This window comes from Carcharhinus amblyrhynchos, chromosome 28 (assembly GCF_965287045.1).
Source record: "Carcharhinus amblyrhynchos chromosome 28, sCarAmb.v2.hapA, whole genome shotgun sequence".
Classification (NCBI taxonomy): domain Eukaryota; kingdom Metazoa; phylum Chordata; class Chondrichthyes; order Carcharhiniformes; family Carcharhinidae; genus Carcharhinus; species Carcharhinus amblyrhynchos.
In genome coordinates this window covers 12,549,512-12,571,425 of record NC_137351.1, presented here as the reverse complement: position 1 = coordinate 12,571,425, position 21,914 = coordinate 12,549,512, and positions in this window count along the sequence as shown.

Sequence of the window (21,914 nt, the reverse complement as noted above, 5' to 3'; positions counted from 1 at the left end):
AACAACAGATTTATTGAAGAGCTGTTCTCTGCACAGCACAGAGTACAAAATTGAAAGTGAAACAGCAGCCTGTGGCAACATCCTAATGACATCACCATCAAATCATATGATCAGTTCTTAAAGGAATCTGCAACCCTTTTAAATATATAACACCCTCCGTGACCTCTGCTCTGTCCTAGTTCTAGCCCCTTCTGCATCCCCAATTTTCCTCAGAAGAGCAGATGTTAAACTCTGCAATTCCTTCCTTAAGTCCATCAAACCCTCTCCATCTCTACTTTAAGAAGCTCCTTATAACTTTATGTCTCTATGGCTTATTGTTACGGGTGGCACAGTGATTAGCACTGCTGCCTCACAGTACCAGGGATCCGGGTTCAATTCCTGGTTTGGGTCACTCTCTGTGCGGAGTCCACATGTTCTCCTTGTGTCTGTGTGGGTTTCCTCTGGGTGCTCCGGTTTCCTCCCACAGTCTGAAAGACATGCTGGTTAGCATGCATTGTCCATGCTAAATTCTCCCGAACAGGTGCCGGAATGTGGCGACTGGAGAATTTTCACAGCAACTTTACTGCGGTGTTAATATATGCCTACTTGTGACAATAATAAATAAAGCAACAGAATACTTTGACTGAGCTTTTGGTTAGTTGTCCTAATACCTATTCTGTGGCTCAATGTCAAAGACTCCAGTGAATTATAGAATCATAAAATCTTACTGCACAGATGGAGGCCATTTAGCTGTTCATGTCTAAAATGTCTTGGGACATAGTTCCACTACATTAAGGGTGCCAATTAAATGCAAGTTATTGTTTTTGTTACTTCTCCATCTGGTGGAATGCCATAGTTGAGATTTCGATCGTCTTAATGTTGACCAATCTGAACGAGGCATTAAAGTGCTAACCAAATGGATGTTTACTGTGGATAAAGCTAAGTAGCCAAGCTTCCATCTGTTCTACTAATGGGATTGGGCTTTCTGCTCACCCTTGGAGAGTGGCACAGAAATTTTAACATCTCTTTCCAAAGGCCCACACCCCCGACAATGGCAGGGCTCCCTCAGCACTGCGTTGGAGTGTCAGTCTGGCCTGGCTTGTGTGCTCAAACCCTGCAGTGAGACCTAAACCTGCCAACCTGCTGAGCCAGAGGTGAGGGTTCAATCGACTGAGTCTAGCTGGCATTGGAGGGGTGCCAGGTTTGCCATTTTGTTTGGCATTTACCCTGCCTGCACAGGGAATAAGAGGTTTCAGTAAAGGGTTTGCATTCTGTGAGCTTGCACTGGGGAAGCGCTGCATGGGTGGGTTATTAATAGATGCAGTAAGTTGCATGGGGACAGGTGTACTGGAGATACCAACAATCTCTGCTCTGAAACCTATTCCTTGGTCTGTGCCTAACTATCATTACTGTGTAAATTCTGTGCCAAACATTATCAATTAAATTTAACTAAAACGGCAGAATTGACCTATTGATATGCAGATTAAATAATGATACAACAGAGGGCCCTTACAGCGCTTGTAGTGCACTTAATATGCAAATATGAATTACTGAGTAATCCACTAATCATGTCTTAAATGTCACAAACAGTTCTCTGTTAAACAACAAACACAATAGTCTCAGTCGTGATTACATTACTACGTCACAGCCTCAGCAGCAGGATTACAAAAGGAGGCAGATCGGAATTTCTGGGATGGGTTCTCCCAGTTGCTCGTCGAATCTTTGGCAAAATAATTCCAAGAAGCCACTCAAGGATTTCTGTGGATGTTCGAGCAAGGTGTTCCCTGTGGACACTGCACTTAGACACCGCAGCAATCCGACCACATGAATCGTGTTACACGGCCGACTGCAAGCCAGCAGTCACCTCCCACCTACCGTCCCAAATCCAAACCCTCGATCATGCATGGATGGGTGCGAGACAGAGCTAGATAGGTTCTTGATTAATAAGGGGATCGGAGGTTATGGGGAAAAGGCTGGAGAATGGGGATGAGAAAGAAAAATCAGAATGGCGGAGCAGACTCGATGGGCTGAGTGGCCTGATTCTGCTTCTACATCTTATATCAAGGGTACCTGCCCTAGTTCTAATAGTCATGCAGAGTGTGTTCAGGAGGCCCCCATGGAGCTGGGAAGATTCAAGTGGGAGACAGGAAGATGCCGTTAAGAGGTTGTTAATTGCCCAGTTAATTTGATTTGATTTATTATTGTCACGTGTTTTAGCATACAATAAAAGGTATCGTTTCTTGTGCGCTATACAGACAAAGCATATCACTCATAGAGAAGGAAAGGAGAGACAATGTAGAATGTGGTGTTACAGTCATAGCTAAGGTGTAGAGAAAGATCAACTTAATGCAAGGTAAGTCCATTCAAAAGTCTGACAGCAGCAGGGAAGAAGCTGTTGAGTCAGTTGGTACATAAGAACATAAGAACATAAGAAATAGGAGCAGGAGTAGGCCATCTGGCCCTTCGAGCCTGCCCTGCCATTCAATAAGATCATGGCTGATCTGTCGTGGCTCAGTTCCACTTTCCCGCCCTCTCCCCATAACCCTTAATCCCCTCTCTTATCAAAAACCCATCAACCCGCTTCTTAAAAATATTTAGCGAGGCAGCCTCCACCACTTCAACGGGCAGAGAATTCCAGAGATTCACCACCCTTTGAGTGAAGAAGTTCCTCCTCAACTCCGTTCTGAACCGCCCCCCCTTTATCTTGAGGCTGTGCCCCCTAGTCCTACTGTCTTTTTTGAGCGGGAAGAGTCTTTCCACCTCTATCCTATCCATCCCATTCATCATCTTATACGTCTCAATGAGATCTCCCCTCATTCTTCTAAACTCTAATGAGTACAAGCCTAGTTTATTCAGCCTCTCCTCATAGCTCAACCCCCTCAACTCCGGTATCAGCCTAGTAAACCTCCTCTGCACTCCCTCCAAGGCCAAAATATCCTTGCGCAGGTGCGGCAGGTACGTGACGTCAGACTTTCATATCTTTTTCCCGACTGAAGAAGGTGGAAGAGAGAATGTCCGGGGTGTGTGGGGTCCTTAATTATGCTGGCTGCTTTGCCGAGGCAGCGGGAAGTGTAGTCAGAGTCAATGGATGGGAAGCTGGTTTGCGTGTTGGATTGGGTTACATTCGCAAACTTTTGTAGCCTTAAAGGACTCAAGTGGGGACAGGGAGGGAAGATCAACTGTGGATTTTCCCACCCAGAACTTATTTCAGGAGCGAGGAAGGGTGGTGGGGGACATCAGCTATCAGTTCCAAAGCCAACCTGCCAAATTCCCAGGACCCGCCCAACTCCTTTCTTGCCTCCATTAGGGTGAGAAAATTCTAGCCCAGGACTTAAACCCGTGGTGCTGGATGACACTGGGGGAAAAATTCAAAGTTGATTTATTTCTTCGTGTCTCAAGTAGGCTTACATTAACCTTGCAATTAAGTTATTGTGAGAATTCCCTAGTTGCCACACTCTGGTACCTGATTGGATACACTGAGGGAGAATTTAGCACGGCCAATGCATCCAGCATGTCTTTAGGACTGTGGAAGGAAACCAGAGCACCCGGAGGGAACACACACACAGGCGGAGAAAGCGTACAGATCGTGCACAGAGTGACCCAAGCCAGGAATCGACCCCGGATCTCTGGCTCCTGTGAGGCAGCAGTGTTAACCACTGTGCCGCCGTGCCAGAATGATTAGCTGTGTGGCAGTGCCAAAACAAGCGTGTTGGGAAAGTTGACATTGTGGCAAATGTTCAGAGTACAATTTAAGATGGGGATTGATTGAAAAATGAGAATCTCAATGTTTCCATTCAGTGAGAATGCATCTAATCTGAATCTGACTAAAATCTGTCATAAAATGCAAGGGTTACAGCTCCAGCACACACCAGTGATTTTGGTAATGTTGCAACGCCTCCACCCAGCCTTCTGCCCCATTAAGAGAAAGTAAATGACCCATAGCTACAGTACAAAATGAACGCTGCCTCTAACTAATACATTCCATGCTGGCTTTTAGAAATATACCCAAGTGTTTCACAGTCAACTTCACTTAAAAATGTGTGCTTTAAAAGTGATTTAAACCTAGTACACTTCATTGGGGATTAATTAGTAACAAGTTAAAGGTGACTTGAGATAAGAGTCATTTTAATTAAGAACAAAGTTCCTGGAAAACATAACTTTCTCTTAAAGTGGAAGCTCCTATCAGCAAGAGTCATTTAAAAATCATTAGGATGCAGTGAGTGCAAGTCCCAGTTGCAACAATACAAGCAAAGTGTGGAAAGACATAAGTTGTATTAGTATCATGCCTCAAGACATCCCAATCCTCTGCAATGAAGAACATTGGAAGCGCCGTCATAAAAGCAAGTCAATTCTCACACAACAAGATCCCACAATGCATACAGTGAAAAGTATTGTTTCTTGCACGCTATACAGACAATGCATACCTTTCACAGAGAAAGAAACAAGAGAATGCAGAATATAGTGTTACAGTCATAGCTAGGGTGTAGAGAAAGATCAACTTAATGCTATGAGGGAGGAACGAGGTGATTTTTTTTTAACTGCAGAGAGTTGTCGTGATCTGGAAGATACTGCCTGAAAGTGCAATGGAAACTGATTCAATAGTAACTTTCAAAAGGAAATTGTTTAAAGTTTATTTATTAGTATCACAAGTAGGCTAACGTTAACACTGCAATGAAGGTACTGTGAAAATCCCCTAGTCGACACATTCCAGCATTTGTTGGGGTACACTGAGGGAGAATTTAGCATGGTCAATACACCGAACCAGCACGGCTTTTGGACTGTGCGTGGAAATCGGAGTAGACATGGGGAGAATGTGCGGACTCTGCACAGACAGTGACCCAAGCCGGGAATGGAACCTAGGTCCCTGCCATGGTGAGGCAGCAGTGCTAACCACTGTGCCACCGTGCTGCTCATTATAATTGGACAACGACTCCAAAAAGAACAAAGAAGAGGAAATAAAATTGCAGAGCTGAGACTCTGCAGTATTAGTCTCTAACTGGACTTTCAGAAGTTATTTTTGATATAGCTGCTGCTGCTTTATTTTAGTGGTCCAAGTTATTCAATCTGATAGCCTCCCATGGATAGCGTGGTGGCACCATGGGTAGCACTGCTGCCTCACAGTGCTAGGGACCCAGGTTCAATCCCTGGCTTGTGTCATTGTGTGGAGTTTGCACGTTCTCCCTGTGTCTGTTTGGGTTTCCTCCGACTGCTCTGGTTTTTCTCCCACAATCTGAAAAACTTGCTGGTTGGGAGCATTGGCTAAATTCTCCCTCAGTGTACCCAAGTAGGTGGCAGTGTATGGTGACTAGGGGATTTTCATAGTAACTTCATTGCAGTGTTAAGGTAAGCCTATTTGTGACTAATAAATAAACTTTAACTTCTGAGTAGAGCAACAATCAGTAATTTCACCAATTAAAGTCCAGATGTTTTAGAGCCATTTTTTGGGCCAATGATTGGCAGCTGGCATTGAAAATACTTCCGTTATCCTAATTACATGTGTCTTCCCCGCAACATCATCCTCTTGGCTGCATACCTGCTGTAGTGAGTGAGACACTTTAAGAAGCACCAATAATTCCTGCAGGAAATGATCTTGGAAGAGCCACTAAAGTTCCTACTCCAGGATGGTTATAGAATCATCAGCGGAGGTGACGGAAAGACGTTCTCAGATTGCAAACAAAACTCCACACATTTTCACCAACCCTACAACTGATTTTTCTCAGACCTGTCAAACAATACTCTGGCCGCCAGGCAGAAAGCAAGACTGGTGAAACAGGCTGAGGCACTTTTCTCCTGAAAAGAGGAGGATGAGGATTGATATTATGTCGTAGAATCCCTACAGTGCAGAAGGAGGCCATTCAGCCCATTGAGTCTACATTAACTCTCCAACAGATCCTATCCCTGTAATATCCCCACATATTTACCTTGCTAATCCCCCTAAGAGGCAATTCAGCATGACCAATCAACCTAACCTGCACATCTTTGGGAGGAAACCGGAGCACCCGGAGGAAACCCACCCAGACAAGGGGAGAATGTGCTCCACACGTTCAGTTACCCAAGGCTGGAATCAAAACCTGGGCCTCTGGCACTGTGAGGCAGCAGTGCTCATAGTTAGATGTATTGCAAATTCTGGAAGGGTGCCATAGGATAGGCGTAGAGATGTTTCCATTTATAGGGGAGATGAAAACTGGGGGGTGGGGAGGGTGTAATTCTCCCATCCAGCATGTCACGGGAATCAGGATGGGCAGGAGGAATGGACTATGTATAGGCCCAGTGTCCTTGGCCAGGATTCTCCGGTTTTAGAACCATAGAATTTTGGGGCGAGTGTGGCCGGGGAATCCCACCTGAGCGCTTTACAGATCCCCAACTCTATGGAGCTGAGACCTGAAGGCCAATCTCAGCAGTGCCTTCTGGCCTCATATATTCAGACGGGTGGTTTGGTCACTGAAGACCTATACATGTCCAAAGCAGAATGCGCAAAGGAAAATCTCCCAGCCAGAGCCTTTCCTCTGGCTCCAGTCGATCACAATCTCCCTGAGAAATGACTCCCGTTCACTTTTCTCTGTGAGTGACTTGGTGCGGACCTGAGGCGAGAGTCCCATCAGCATCCACACATACATTCATCATATCAGGTTAGAGTCGCCAACCCTCAAGGATTGCCCTGGAGTTTCCAGGAACCGTAGATAATTCACCAAGACACCGCCGCAATCAATAACCTCGGAGAAAAATCACAAGACGGAATTTAAGTTGTGTGGTGTACTAATTTACTTTGCACACTTTCATTTACGAGTGCTAAAATTACCAGAGAGAGGAAAATTGGCTCTTTGACAAACAGCCAAGAACACAAGAATTAGGAGGAGGAGTAGACCATTCAGCCCATCGAGTCTGTTCTGCCATTCAATACAAACATGTTTGATCCTGGACTTCCCATTCCATTTTCCAACCAAGCACCGCGGGCAGCATTTTACGCTCCGAGTTCCGGAGTGTTTCCCATACTGTGGAGCTCATTATGGAGCATGAAAGTGCTGGCCACCATTCACCACGTCATCACGCTGGGGCAGCACGGTGGTACAGCACTAAAGACCCAGGTTCGATTCCCGGCTTGGGTCACTGCCCGTGTGGAGTTTGCACATTCTCCCCGTGTCTGCATGGGTTTGCTCCGGATACTCCGGTTTTCTCCCACATTCTGAAAGACAAGCTGGTTAGGTGAATTGACCCGAAGAGGCACCAGACTGTGATGACTATGGGAATTTCACAGCAACTTCACTGCGGTGTTAATGTAAGCTTTACTTGCGACTCAAATAAACTTGGTTTCCAGAATTTGAAATACACCTGTCTATGAGTGCTGCTGCCTCACCACGCCAAAGGTCCAGGGTTCGACTGGTGGGTGAGTCAAAAAATTGGGAACCCAACTGAGATTTAGAAGTCAATTTAAAAGGCAACCTAGCATGGAGAAGGCTTTTTTGTGTGCTGTAACTTCTCCATAGGTCAATGGTTTCTAATTCATTCCCTATGTCACAGCAATACGGAATAAGACACTGGCAAAATTTACCGCAGATGGCAATCCTTTCTTTCCAGGGCTGATTAAGGGTCTCAGCTTTGCTGCTCAAACTTCATGGATAACAAGAGCTGCACATCCACGTGGAGAGAGGAACCTCCTGAATATGTTTCATGCGGAGATCCCTGACTCAGAGAGCTGCTGTTTTGATAGAATATTTTCCTGTCCATTAGCCAGGAGTAAGGGGTGAAAGGTGTTTGATACAGGTGGGAATTGCAGTCTCAATTGAAGGGGAGAGTTGGATTAGGAGGAGGGGGAGGGGGAGGAGGAGAAGGGGAAGAGGAATGAGGGGAGATTCAGAAATGGGACAGAGCAGCAACAGACCCCAAAAACCCAGGAATATCCTAGAAACTCTGAATGGAGGAGCAGGCAAACTTTGGCACCCCAAAAGTTGGGGTTAGGTGGTTAGGTGCATTGACCCAAACAGGTACAGAGGTGTGGAAACTAAGGGGTTTTCACGATAACTTCATTGCAGTGTTAATGTAAGCCTACTTGTGACACTAATAAATAAACTTAAAGGCAGTGATTTAGTGACCTGAAACTTAGACTCAGTGCAGAAGATGATTCAGTCTTGTGAGGTGGCATCACTGTGTGAGATGCCCGCTGGGGAATTCTCATCCCAATGGCACAGGAGCCCACCCAATGCCTTTCACATTGAACGTGATAGGGGCCCTTCACTTCGTCATTAGAGATAGCTTATAGAAACTTCAGTCTGACAATACAGCCTGCTCCACACTGTTGCATCGAGGTGTTTATAGGATCACTACAGTGCTGAACGAGAATGTTTGGCTCAATGTGGCTGCACTGACTCTCCGACAGATCATTTCACCCTGGCCTTCTCACCCCCTGCTCAATCCTGCAACCCCAAGCAGTTACTCCAATAACTCCCCTAGTTTACACCTTGTAGGACACTTAGCGGCAATTTAGCATGGTCAATCCAGCTAACCCACTCATCTTTTGAGTGTGGGAGGAAACCGGAGCATCCAGACCATGCAGACACGGGGAGAATGTGCAGACTCCACACACACAGTGACCCAAGCTGGGAATCCCTGGCACTGCGAGGCTGCAGTGTGAACCACTGTTATCACAGATAAAACGCTTCAAAGAGTTAGGAATTACAGGATGTCCAAAATCAAAGCATAGAGACAGAAGATTAACAGCAATTGCCATTTACCACAGGGCTTAGGGCGCCATTGACTGCATGGACTAGGCATTAAGGTTCATGCTGAACAAAGTTAAAGTTTATTTATTAGTAACAAGTAGGCTTACGCTGCAATGAAATCACTGTGAAAATCCCCTAGTTGCCACACTCCGGTGCCTGTTCGGGTACACTGAGGGAGAATTTAGCATGGCCATTGCACCTAATCAGCATGTTTTTCAGACTGTGGGAAGAAACCAGGGCACCCAGAGGAAACCCATGGAGACACAGGAAGAACATGCATGCACCACACAGACAGTGACCCAAGCCAGGAATCGATCCCAAGGCAGCTCATTAACAGAGGATGGGTTCCACTCGATAAATGCGTAGCCGGTGTGTGTGATCATAACTGATGGGTCACACAGCTGTGTGCCAGGTACCCAGGCAGAAGTTACCACTCAGACATCATTAGAAATTCTCATCTTCCAGATCATTTCACCGGCCCAGATGCTTTGGAGGATGGGTTACTAAGTGATAAGGGCTGTCCACTGAAAAGATGGCTAATGAGAGTGTCATTGAATGCATGAGATTTGACTAGTGGCCTGGCTGAAGTAATGGATCTGAAACTCTCCTGTTTTCATGCTCGTTCTGGACTTTGAATTTTTTTGGTAAAATCCCGTTATTTCTTTGTAAGAAAATTATACATTTGCTTAATTTTTCTTTTGAACATTTTCACTCGTTCACTCTTAAATTATTGGAAATAGAGAGAATTTTGCCAGGCTGAATCATTCATGACTACAATGAAAGGCAGAGCAGGTAAAATCCACCCCCCCCCCCCCCCCACCCACCCCCCGCCCCCCCCGTCAACCCCACAAACTGTTTGGCGGGTAGTAAGTTGTGCTAGCTGATTGGTGAGTTGCGAAAGGAGATGATGACCAATTAGAAAGGAGAGAAACACCTTGGCTCATCCAATGAGGAGAAGAGAGAGAGAGAGAAAGAGAGACACGCATGACCAATGAGGGGGCAGCATCGAGAGTTATCTCTAACAGGCACCATGGGCTTCCTATTTGACATATTTAGCTCAAAGTGGAGTCAGCGCAGGGAAGTTAATGAAGCGCAATGAAATTTCTGCACAAGTTCAATCCTGTGTGGCCTCATTAAATATGCGGTCAATCAAAGCATTTATTTTCTACTGGAAATCCCCTGATATTAGTTTGGAAGCATTTTTTTTAATAACAGGACCTGCTCGTCCAATCCGACTGTAATTCACTTTTAAAACTAGACGCACTAATTAGCATTGTGAATCCAAGCAAAAGAAAGCAGCGTTCGTCAAACAAGTTTAATTGCATTGAGGTAAGACACCTTGCTGGCAGTCAGTAGCAGATTACACCAGGCCCAATGGAAGCTGACTCTCCCTATTTCACAACTTTGATCAAATGGGTCACTGTTCGTACATAATCAGGCTTCATTTTATTTTTTATGTACTCCTACTGGTGTTAAATTATACAATGCACTTAGACTCATCCTCGGTGCCCCTGGTTAATGAGGCTGAGCCGTCCTTTGAGTCGGAAAAGGCTCAACTGTTTTATAACTCTGAGGTTGTAACTATGCGAAGATTATGTGGAGAGCAGGCGGAGATGGGCACACGAGGGGTTTCCGACAGCTCGGAGTACTCAGCCGCCTCGGAGTGTCGAATTTTCCGTGAACTTATTCTGTTGGGCTCAAATACTTGTGGGGGGCTGCAAGGGGGATCGTTTGTGGGACTTCGGGACTTGACGGGGCAGGGAGGGGAGGAAGGCAGAGTCAATGATAAGATTCTCCTGCGCTGACCTGTGAATTTTATGGGTGGCACCCTCCAATGACCTGGCTGGTGGATCAGTCCCAATTTCATTGATTCTTGACGTGAGCATTGTTGGCAAATAGGGTTGCCGACCCCTCCCCTAATGGCCCTGGAATCTTCAATAATTTGGAATAACTTGTCCCGGTCTCCCCATGCCAATACTATAGTTAAGAAAGCCCACCCATCCCTCTACTTTCTCAGAAGATTAAGGAAATTTGGCATGTCAGCTATGACTCTCACCAACTTTTACGGATGCATCATAGAATGCATTCTTTCTGGTTGTATCGCAGCTTGGTGTGTCTCCTGCTCTGCCCAAGACTGCAAGGAACTACAAAAGGTTATGAATTTAGTCCAATCCATCACGCAAACCAGCTTCCCACCCATTGATTCTGTCTACACTTCCCGATGCCTCGGCAAAGCAGCCAGCATAATTAAGGATTCCACGCACCCTGGACACTCCCTCTTCCACCTTCTTCCGTTGGGAAAAAGATACGAAAATCTGACGTCATGTACCAACCGACTTGAGAACAGTTTCTTCCCTGCTGCCATCAGACTTTTGAATGGACCTACCTTGCATTAAGTTGATCTTTTTCTACACCCTAGCTGTGACTGCAAGACTACATTCTGCACTCTCTCTTTTCCTTCTCTATGAACGGTATGCTCCATCCCTATAGCACGCAAGAAACAATACTTTTCACTATGTTAATACTTGTGACAATAATAAATCAAATCAAATAATTCTCTGGATAATTTGAGATCATTCTCACAGCAAAAACCCAGGAGTAAAGTTCACGGCAGAATTTGAAAATTATATATTTGCTTAATTTTTCTTTGAACATTTTCACTCATTCATTCTTAAATTATTGGAAATAGGGAGAGCTCTGCCAGGCTGAATCAGTCATGACTACTGTGAATGACAGAGCAAACTCAAAGGGCCGAATGGCCTTCTCCTGTTTCTATTCAATCTGTGTAAAGGGGCCTTTTTGTTTTCCAATTGGTGATGGGAAGGTTATCTGTCATGAGGGTGACCATGCTGGTTGACCAAGGAACATGGGGTGTGCTGGGTGGTTGGCTGTGGGAAGTGACATGATGAAACTTGCAGAGTTGGCAACTCCATCAACTAGTTGGCCATGTATGACTGTCTCCAGTGGTCCTTGGGAAGGTGGTGGTGGAACCTTCTTTCCTATACACACAGACTGGGTCAATGATGTTTATCATTGATGCCATCGCAAAGGGAGCAGGAAGGATTTTTCCAGGGTTCTGACATGGGTTCATTCCTCAATGCAACAGATTAACTGGTTAGATGGATTGGCCATGCTAAATTGCCTCTTAGTGTCTAAATGATGTGTAATCAGATGGATTGGCCATGGTAAAATGTGCAGGATTACAGGGATAAGGTGGGAGAGATTCTGTCGGAGAGTCCATGCAGAACCAATGGGCTGAATGGCCTCCTTCTGCACTGTAGGGTTTCTACAGTCTATCTTGTCTACTGTTTGTGGATCTTGCTGTGTATAAATTGATTCCAGGATGTCCATGCCCAGCGGACACCACTCCTCTGTCGCCTGACCCCTCAGGGGACCCCAGTTATCACACCCTTTATTCCAGTGAGGTCTCCCGCTAGTCCCCTGGGGTCTACTCTAAATCCCGCCAAAATGAAATATTTCTGGCAGGGTGGCAAATGCTATTGGGCTCGAAGAATTCAGTCCCGGGCCTGATAATAACATTTAAATTGCATGAAAAATAGATTATAATCAGTTACTTGGTTTTCCAGTGGTTTACAGCGTGGTCTCAGCTGTGCCTGCCCTCTGGCGCTGGGAGATGCACATCCATCAGGAACGCATGAGCGAATCCAACAAAATGGCCAACACGTGCATTTCCTAACCCGACACGCCAAAAAACTGGCGCATTGCGATGGGAGAATCGGGTCCACAATATGTGCAGGTTCGGTGGGTTGGCCATGCTAAATTGCCCTTTAGTGTCGGGGGACTAGCTAGGGTAAATGCATGGGGTTATGGGGATAGGGCCAGGATGGGATTGTGGTTGGTGTGGACTCGATGGGCCAAATGGCCTCCTTCTGCACTGTAGGAGTGTATAAAAATATGAGGGCCTTGAGAAAGGAAGGGAGAAAAAAATAAATGTTCACAGCTTCAGGACGCAGAAGGTTTTATGGTCAATGAAGGACTTTTTACTGTGTAGGAAATAACAGGTGCTAACTGGAGTGTGCTCAGGAGGAACAGCTGACTTTGGACAAATGATTCTTAAGTTCTCCACCACTGGGTGAGTTTCTCACCTGACAGACTCACTGATAAAGAATGAATGTTGTGATTAGCCAAATCTCCATTATTGCTATATCATGGTATTATTGGGAGCGACATGGGTCTTCTTTCACCCGGTAAGTCTTCTGCTCCCATTGTTGTAATTCAGGTCAGAAACTCTAAAGTGTTTTATGAAGTCTGCCTGGATCATAAGTCTTGCACTTTGGACTTGACTAGGGTAAACATGAGATGTTTCAATTTGGGTATGATCCAAATGACTCACTAGGGAGCTTTTAAAGTTTATTTAAGAATAAAGCTAACATATACAGGAAGAAAATTAGCAATAATCTTTACCAGCTGCAAACAAGAAAAAATAATCATGATATTGTGTAGCCCTTAACAAGAATATGAAATGTTCCAATCAAATAAACTTCCCTACACAAAACCCTTGCCACAGGCTTAGCACAGAAAATACAAATGCTCACATGATGCTGGAACTTGGTTCTTTGGTTGAATGCGGCAACTCTCTTGATGCACACACAGGCAAGCTTGGAATCAGAGCAGCTTCCCAAAACATGAGGGAGAGATAGAGACTCGAGGCAAGCCAACCAACAGCAGTCTTTTTTGCCACTCCAAGATGGCAAAAGCCTTGCTTCCAGGCAGCCAGTAGAACTTCCAATGTCAGGGAGAGAGAGTCGGAAACACTGCTTCCAGCCTGAAGTCCGCCCCCTTGTAAACTAAAACAACAACTCAAAACTGAAAATGAAATAGCTCCTGTCACCTGCCCTATGAACCAGTCTTCCTCCTAACAATACAGGATCATAAAACAAATCCTAGAAAGTACCGGAGGCTCAGGGTAAAAATAAACAAAAACACATTTGAGCCATTGAAGCAGTAATAAAAGGACTTCTAGCAGCCAGCCTGGCAACAATGAAAAACCAGAGCTGTTATAGCGAAAGAGAACATGATTTTAAATTCTTAAAGGTACACTAACGTCACATTATGAACAGCCGACAGGCTGGAACAAATTGGTCAATATTGTTCTGAGGAAGTTGGCATGAGTTGGATTTTGTGCTCAGGACCTTTAAGTGAAATGGAAAATGAAGAGGGAGAGATTTCCAATATTGAGGGTATGGATCTTCCTATGAAGCCAACAAGCACCTTCCAAACCCCTCTTTCCACACTCCCTCTTATTGATCTTCAACAGGTTATAAAGTGATTGTAACCAAGCCGTGTTCCCAGACTGAATCCCATTCCCTCCAAGTGAATTCTCCATCCCACCTTGATTTGATTTGATTTATTATTGTCCCATGTATTAGTATACAGTGAAAAGCATTGATTCTTGTGCCTTTTACAGATAAAACATACTGTTCATAGAGAAGGAAAGGAGAAGGTGCAGAATGTAGTGTTAGAGACATAACTAGGGTGCAGAGAAAGATCAGCTTAATATGTGATCGGTCCATTCAAAAGTCTTATAGCAACAGGGAAGAAGCTATTCTTATGTTGGTTGGTATGTGACTTCAGACTTTTGTATCTTTTTTGATGGAAGAAGGTGGAAGAGAGTGGAAGAGAGACTAAATAGACTGGGTCTGTACTCGTTGGAGTTTAGAAGGCTGAGGGGGGATCTTATAGAGACGTACAAGATAATGAGGGGGATGGATAGGGTAGAGGTAGAGAGATTCTTCCCGCTTACAAAGGATAGCTGGACTAGAGGGCACAGCCTCAAGATAAGGGGGGGGTGCAGTTTAGATCAGAGTTGAGGAGGAACTTCTTCACTCAAAGGGTGGTGAATCTCTGGAATTCTCTGCCCGTTGAAGTGGTGGAGGCTGCCTCGCTAAATATATTTAGGTCACGGGTAGATAGGTTTTTGACAGACAAGAGAATTAAGGGTTATGGGGAGAAAGCGGGAAAGTGGAACTGATCCACTTCAGATCAGCCATGATCTTATTGAATGGCAGCCTTGAAGTGCTAGATGGCCGACTCCTGCTCCTATTTCTTATGTTCTTATGTCTGGGTGCCTGGGGGTTCTTGATTATGCTGGCTGCTTTTCTGAGTCAGCTGGAAGTGTAGACCATGTCAATGAACGGAAGGCTGGTTTGAGTGATGGACAGGGCTTTGTTCACAACCCTTTGTAGATTCTTGCAGTATTAGACAGAGCAGGAGCCATGCCAACCAGAAAGGTGAATCTGTAAAAGTTGGTGAAAGTCGTAGCGCATATGCTGAATTTCCTTAGCCTCCTGAGAAAGTAGAGGCATTGATGGGCTTTCTTAACTATAGCGTCAGCATGGAGGGACCAGGACAGGATGTTGGTGACCTGGACATCTAGAAACTTGAAGCTCTCGATCTTTTCCACTTCATCTCTGTTGATGTAGACAGGGGCATGTTCCCCTTTACGTTTCCTGAAGTCGATGACAATCTCCTTTGTTATCTTGACATTGAAGGAGAGATTATTGTTATCACACCAGTTCACCAGATTCTCTATCACATTCCTGTACTCTGTCAGCAGGATGTGGATTTATCAGATTTATCTGTTCTGTCAGATCAGTCACGATCTATTTGAATAGCAGAGCAGGTTTGATGGGCTGAATGGCCTACTCTTGTCCCTTGCTCATCCGTTTGTGTGTTCGTATTTTGCTCTGGTAAAGATTCAGCATCAGTACAAGCTGTTGTCGCGACTGATCAATGGTACTGATAGTGCCTGGCAAGGAAGGAAATGTGGCAAGGTGTCGAGTTACTGCTAACTCATCAACTGATTTCATCCTCGAGTCCCACCAGATTTCGTCCCTCCCATCAGGAACGAACTGATCTTGTTCCATGTGTGTTCCGCCGTCAATTTGGAAAGGCTTGAAAGGAAATTCTGCTTGTAAAAACTAATAAGGACAGATTCCCTCTGTGGAGAATTGGCAGTGGCCAGTTGGACAAAAACAAATAATTAAACACATGGAAGTTATTATGGGAAGGAAAAGCGTTCAATGAAACATTCAACGAGATACCATTGTGTCCCTGTTTGAGCACTTGGCAGCATTACTGCTTATTGTCTGCTGCTCCATCAACAATATGTGGATGTCCTTTGACTGTGGTTCAGTTTCTTTGAAGCTGAAGCCAGTAAACTAATAGCGCAGCCAACAGGTCTGTCTACTTGTCTGCTGATTCTGGCAGAATTGCAACTGCAAGCCATCACTTCCAGCATTTTGCTTTCTTCAATCACGGTATCTTCATTATTGCTGTTTGGTTTTTGCCCCTTAATTAACTTGTGGCGGATTTATTGCTCGTTGCTTATGTTGTTACAGCACGGTGACCCAGTGGTTAGCACTGCTGCCTCACGGTGCCAAGGACCTGGCTTCGATTCCCAGCAGTGTGGAGTTTGCGAATTCTTCCCGTGTCTGCGTGGGTTTCCTCCGGGTGCTCCGGTTTCCTCCTACAGTCCAAAGATGTGTGGATTGGGTGGATGGGCCATGCTAAATTGCCCCTTAATGTCAGGGGGACTAGTTAGGGTAAATGCATGGGTTAATGGGGATAGGGCCTCAGTGGGATTGTGGTCGGTGCAGGCTTGATGGGCCAAATGGCCTCCTTCTGCATTGCAGGGATTCTCTGATTTTCTGATTCATTTGACCCCAAATTCAAAATGGTACCGTGCCAAGTTGAAGGCTGAGATTGATGAGGGATACGGGGATAGGACAGGCCACAGGCAGTTAAGGTAGAAGATCCACCATGATCTCCTTTAATAATGGGGCAGCACGGTGGCACAGTGGTTAGCACTGCTGCATCACAGCGCCAGGGACCCAGGTTCAATTCCCAGCTCGGGTCACAGTCTGTGTGGAGTCTGCACGTTCTCCCCAGATCTGTGCTGGTTTCCTCCGAGTGCTCCGGTTTCCATCCATCCTCCAAAAGATGTGCTCCTTAGGTGCATTGGCCATGCTAAATTCTCCTTCCCTGAACAGAGTGCGGCAACCAGGGGATTTAAAGTTTATTTTATTATTGTCACAAGCAGGCTTATGTTAACGCTGCAATGAAGTTACTGTGAAAATCCCCTGAGTTGCCACACTCTGGCACCTGTTCGGGTACACTGAGGGAGAATTTAGCACGGCCAATGAGGCTAAACAAGTACGTCTTTCGGACTGTGGGAGTAAACTGGAACAAAACAGTGCAGACACAAGGAGAACAAGCCAGAAATCGAACCCAGGTCCCTGATGCTGTGAGGCAGCAGTGCTAACCACTGTGCCACCATGCCATCTTAACAGCAAGGTTATGAATAGTCCGGTTCAGTCCCTGACCGCTATCAGTCAGAGGAATGACAAGCTTTAGCTTGAAGGGCTGAATGGCCTGCTTCCTATTTCCCATGTTTGGTGGATATTAATGTTTGCATTAAATTATTCATCTCTCAGGGACACATTTGAGGTGACAGATTGAACGTTTATTTTGCAATTTTTTTTGGAAAAAAAATAGAAATGATTGTTAATGCATCAAGAACAGAAAATCATGAATATTTTATGTTACTATAGTGATGTTGCTCGAAAGATTTTCACACTGTGGTAGTCCGTCTATATATTAATAGATCTCCTGGGATATTGCTGTAGCAAATCAGCTGATACAGGAGGAGCACTGGACCATGCGACACACAATTAACATTCTGCGGCCAAAGTGGTTAATGCCTTTAAGGCCTCCCGGTCTAATTGGTGTAGGTAAACACAGCATGAGGTCGCAGAGTTGGGGAGGGAGGTCTCGAGAGCTGAGAAAGTGCTCGTAAACTTCAAATTCCGAGTCAGGAGAAAATAAATTATGTCTACGTAGCCACGAGGGGTTCAAGGTGGGAGGTTTAGGGGAGGTGTGAGGAAAAGTGTTTTTACCCAGAGGGTGGTGACGGTCTGGAATGCGCTGCCTTGGGAGGGTGGTGGAGGCGGGATGCCCCACATCCTTTAAAAGGTACCTGGATGAGCACTTGGCACACCGTAACATTCAGGGCTATGGGCCAAGTGCTGGCAGAAGGCAGAAGTTTTCTCCCAGGGCAGAAGAGTCAATTACTAAGGGTGGGGGGGGGGGGGCATAGGTTCAAGGTGCGAGGGGCAAGGTTTAGAGATGTACGAGGCAAGTTTTTTACACAGAGGGTGATGGGTGGTTGCTACTGAGGGAGGTGGTGGAAGTATTTATGATGGTGACTTTTAAGAGGTATCTTCACAAATGCATGAATAGGATGGGAATAGAGATGAAGGTGGGAGCTTTAGTTCAGTTGAGGCAGCATGGTCGGGGCAGGCTTGGAGGGCCGAAGGGCCTATTCCAGCATTATAATTTTCTTTGTTCTTTATGGGATTGGGTGGGACATTAGGTGTTTCTCACGTGCCAGTGCAGACTCGATGGGTTGAAGGGCCTCTTCTGGGCTGTACGATTCTATGATTCTACGTGCGTCTGATACTTCTTTGAGAGGTGGTATCAGCAACGCGACGTTCAAAGTGCGATAGACACTCTCAAAACTTTATGACGATGGATAATTTGCAAAGTGTGGTTCTGGAATTATATGCCGTAATTTGTGTTGTTAAACCAAAAGTACAGAGTGCCTGAGTTAAGTGTTGAACTGCCTAGCACCATTGCTATAGAAACATTTTGTGACACAAACCTAGCCTTCTTAATAAGGAAGCCAGAAGGTTAGTCTCTGTGTCACAAAAGGTTAACATCTTTTTCCTGCAATTCTTCTTCACACTGTGGCAATGTATTTTAATGTTAATTTGACATGAAGGACTTGCCAGCATTGGACTGGGGTAGGCACAGTCAGTAGTCTCGCAACACCGGGTTAAAGTCCAATAAGTTTATTTGGTAGCACGAGCTTTCGGAGCGCTATCATGAAGGAATTCATCACTTGCAAAGTTGGGATCCACAATAAATCCTAATACAAGCACTGTTTGCCTTGACAATTAACGCTCTAATTTTTCCAATGGATTCAAAAGCTCACTGGCTGGAGTGGAGATGATTCCGTTCCTGAAGCAAGTTCTGCCCTGAGCCCCTTCGCAATAATGTACCAGCTCCAACCATCTGAAGATGGTTGCTACATAACAAGGCGAAGAGTGAGTTCAACTTTCCATCATCTCCCAAATCCATGCCCGCATTTCCCACCACTGCCATGCTGGAATATTCCAGATTGCGGGGTTTGGTTTCTCAACATGCCTTCGCCGCTCAGTTGGCTGGAGCTGGAACTTCTGCCCCCTTACTCAGGAGAAGGTGCTGCCTCAGAACATTCTGGAACTTCTAAGAGGGAGCAAACATGTTAAAAGGAGGCTGCTGATGGAGGTTCTTTCCTGACAGAAGTCTGAACATCTGACATCCCTCCTGCCCCACCCCTGACCTCCTCCCGCCAGTTGAAAATTGAGAAACAGGCCATTAGTGGTCAATAATTTGTCACTTAAAGGCCTCAGCTGGAGTGAATATGGGGAGGCTAGTGGTGTTATCGCTAGAATATTAATCCAGAAACTTAGCTAATGTTCTGGGGACCAGGGTTCAAATCCCACCATGGCAGATGGCGGAATTCAAACTCGATTAAAAAAAATTACCTGGAAGTAAGAATGTACTGATGACCAAGAAACCATTGTCAATTGTCAGAAAAACTCATCTGGTTTATTCATGTCCTTTAGAGAAGTAAATCTGCCGTCCTTATCTGGCCTGGCCTACATGTGATTCCAGAGCCACAGCAATGTGGTTGACTCTCGATTGCCCTCCAAGGGATGGGCAATGAATGCTGGCCAGACAGCGACCCCCATGTCCCATAAATGAATTAAAAAAAAAATCATGTTCAAAACGTTGGTTCCTTTAAGAGTAAACCAGGACAAGTTTTGGAGTGAGCTGGGAGCAAATGATGCTCACTGAAGCTTATCTTTAAGAATTGATTTATTTCCTAGCTGTGGGGTTGCTTCTGGACAGGGAGAGGGGAGCCAGAATGGAAGATCCAGTGTTGGTATTGAACACTCGTAAAGCATGGTGAATGATCAGAGTGCCTTCAGCTGCCTGATTCAGTCAACGGTTTTTCACTTGTTTAACCTGGTTCACTCACCCGTGTCAACAAACATGCCAGCATGGGAACATAAAACTGCCTCCGGTCAATTTCTCACCCCTGCCACTGCACCAGAATGTTCATTAGTGTCACAAGTGACACGCTGTATAACCGTGGCTGTGGTAAGCTACCTTTCCTCACCCTTATCGATCTGTCCAAAGGCTTTTGACCTGTTTGACTGCACTGTCCCCTTCCGATGCTTTTCCATCATTACCCAGCTGGTGGGATCACAGGATTGTTTACAATGGGTCCTATTCCCATTCAGACCCTGATCTCCGGAGACCCATCCCCTCCCCCATGGATCCGCCCTTGAACCCTTCACGTTTCTTACCTGAGCACAATGTCATGTATACGCTGACATTCCCCAGATCCACCTCATCATCACTTCTCTCTCAAACTCCACCAGCGTCTCTGGTTTGCCATGCACCTTCTCCAATATGTGACATTGAATCAGCAAAAATGTTCTCCAGCTAAAATGCTGGGAAGGTGAAGCCATTGCTTCTGGATTCCAGCACAAGGTCCACTCCCTAGCCGCTGCCTTCATCCCTCTCACTGACAGTGGTCAGGGACTGAACCAGACTGTTCATAACCTTACTATTAAGGTGGCACAGTGGTTAGCACTGTTGCCTCATAGTGCCAGGGACCTAGGTTCAATTCCAGCCTCCTGTGACTGTCTGTGTGAAGTCTGCATGTTCTTCCTGTGTCTGCGTGGGTATCCTCCGGGTGCTCCGGTTTCCTCCCACAGCCCAAAGGTTAACTGAATTAGCCATGCTAAATTGCCCCTTAGTATCCCAATATGCATTCACCATGGGAAACGTATGGGGTTAAGGGGATAGGGTGCGGGAGAGGGCCTGGGTAAGACAGTCTGTCAGAGAGTGAGTGCAGACTTGATGGGCTGAATGGCCTCCTTTTGCACTGTAGGGATTCACTGATAACCATGTAACGTTCCATCACCAAGACCTTCTGCTTCGATTCCTGGAATGTCACCTGTCTGCACTCTGTCTCGGCTCATTTGATGCTGAAAGTTTCATTCATCCCTTTTGTGACCTCTAAACCTGACTGTTCCAAAGCACTCCCTGTTGACCTCCCACCTTCTGCCTTCCACCAGACTTAAGCCTACCCAGAAGTCTAGTGCTCCAAATTCCTACCTTATACCCATCATTCCTGTGCTTAATAACCTACACCAGCTCTTGATCCAGCAATGCCTCAACGCCTTGTTTTCAAAACCCTGCAGGGTCTCATTCCTTCTCATCACTGTAACCTCCTCCAGCCTCTACAGAGCTCTGAGATCTTTGCCCTGCTGCAAATGATCCCTGCCAGGTTACTGAGTGTCTTTAAGACAGGGATAGGTTCTTGATCAAGAAGGGGACCAAGGGTTACAGGGAGAAGGCAGGAGAATGGGGATGGGAAGAATAGGCCAAATGGCCTAATTCTGCTCCTCAACCTAATGGTCTTATGGTCTAATTCCACTCTCTTATCTGGTGACATTTTGATGTTACTTTCCATTTGTATCTTACGCTGCATTAACAGGAATCCTTCAAAAATCAAGTTTTCCTTGATATAAGTAGGTTAGAAGGTGCGTGTTAACTGGGGCATGCTGGGAAGGGATGCACTCAAGATGAATGAACGTTTTTAGATTCTGTAAATAGATCAATTTAGAAAATTGGCTGTTCAAGTACCATTAATGCAACTTAGTCATCACCGCGATTAGATTAATGCAGATAATGGAACAGTGAGCTTGTGAACTTAGTGAATCTTGGGTATTGCTCAAGATTTTAGTCGAATGCTTTTAACCCCTTTTTGTCATGTCATTTTATTTTGTAAATGACTCTGTTTCCACAATGACTTGAGTGCAGCTCCACTAAAACTCAAGGAGAAACCCATCCACCGAGTAATACATGGGTGGCACAGTGGTTAGCATTTTTGCCTTATAGCGCCAGGTACCCGTGTTCAATTCCAGCCTCAGGTGGAGTGCCACCAACAGTTCCAACACACCAAGATACTTCTGGCTGCATCTTCCAATCCCAAGATCTTCTGGGAGGACAAGGGCAGCAGAAACACCATCCACCTCCAAACCACTCACGATCCCAACTTGGAAATATATCAGCCGT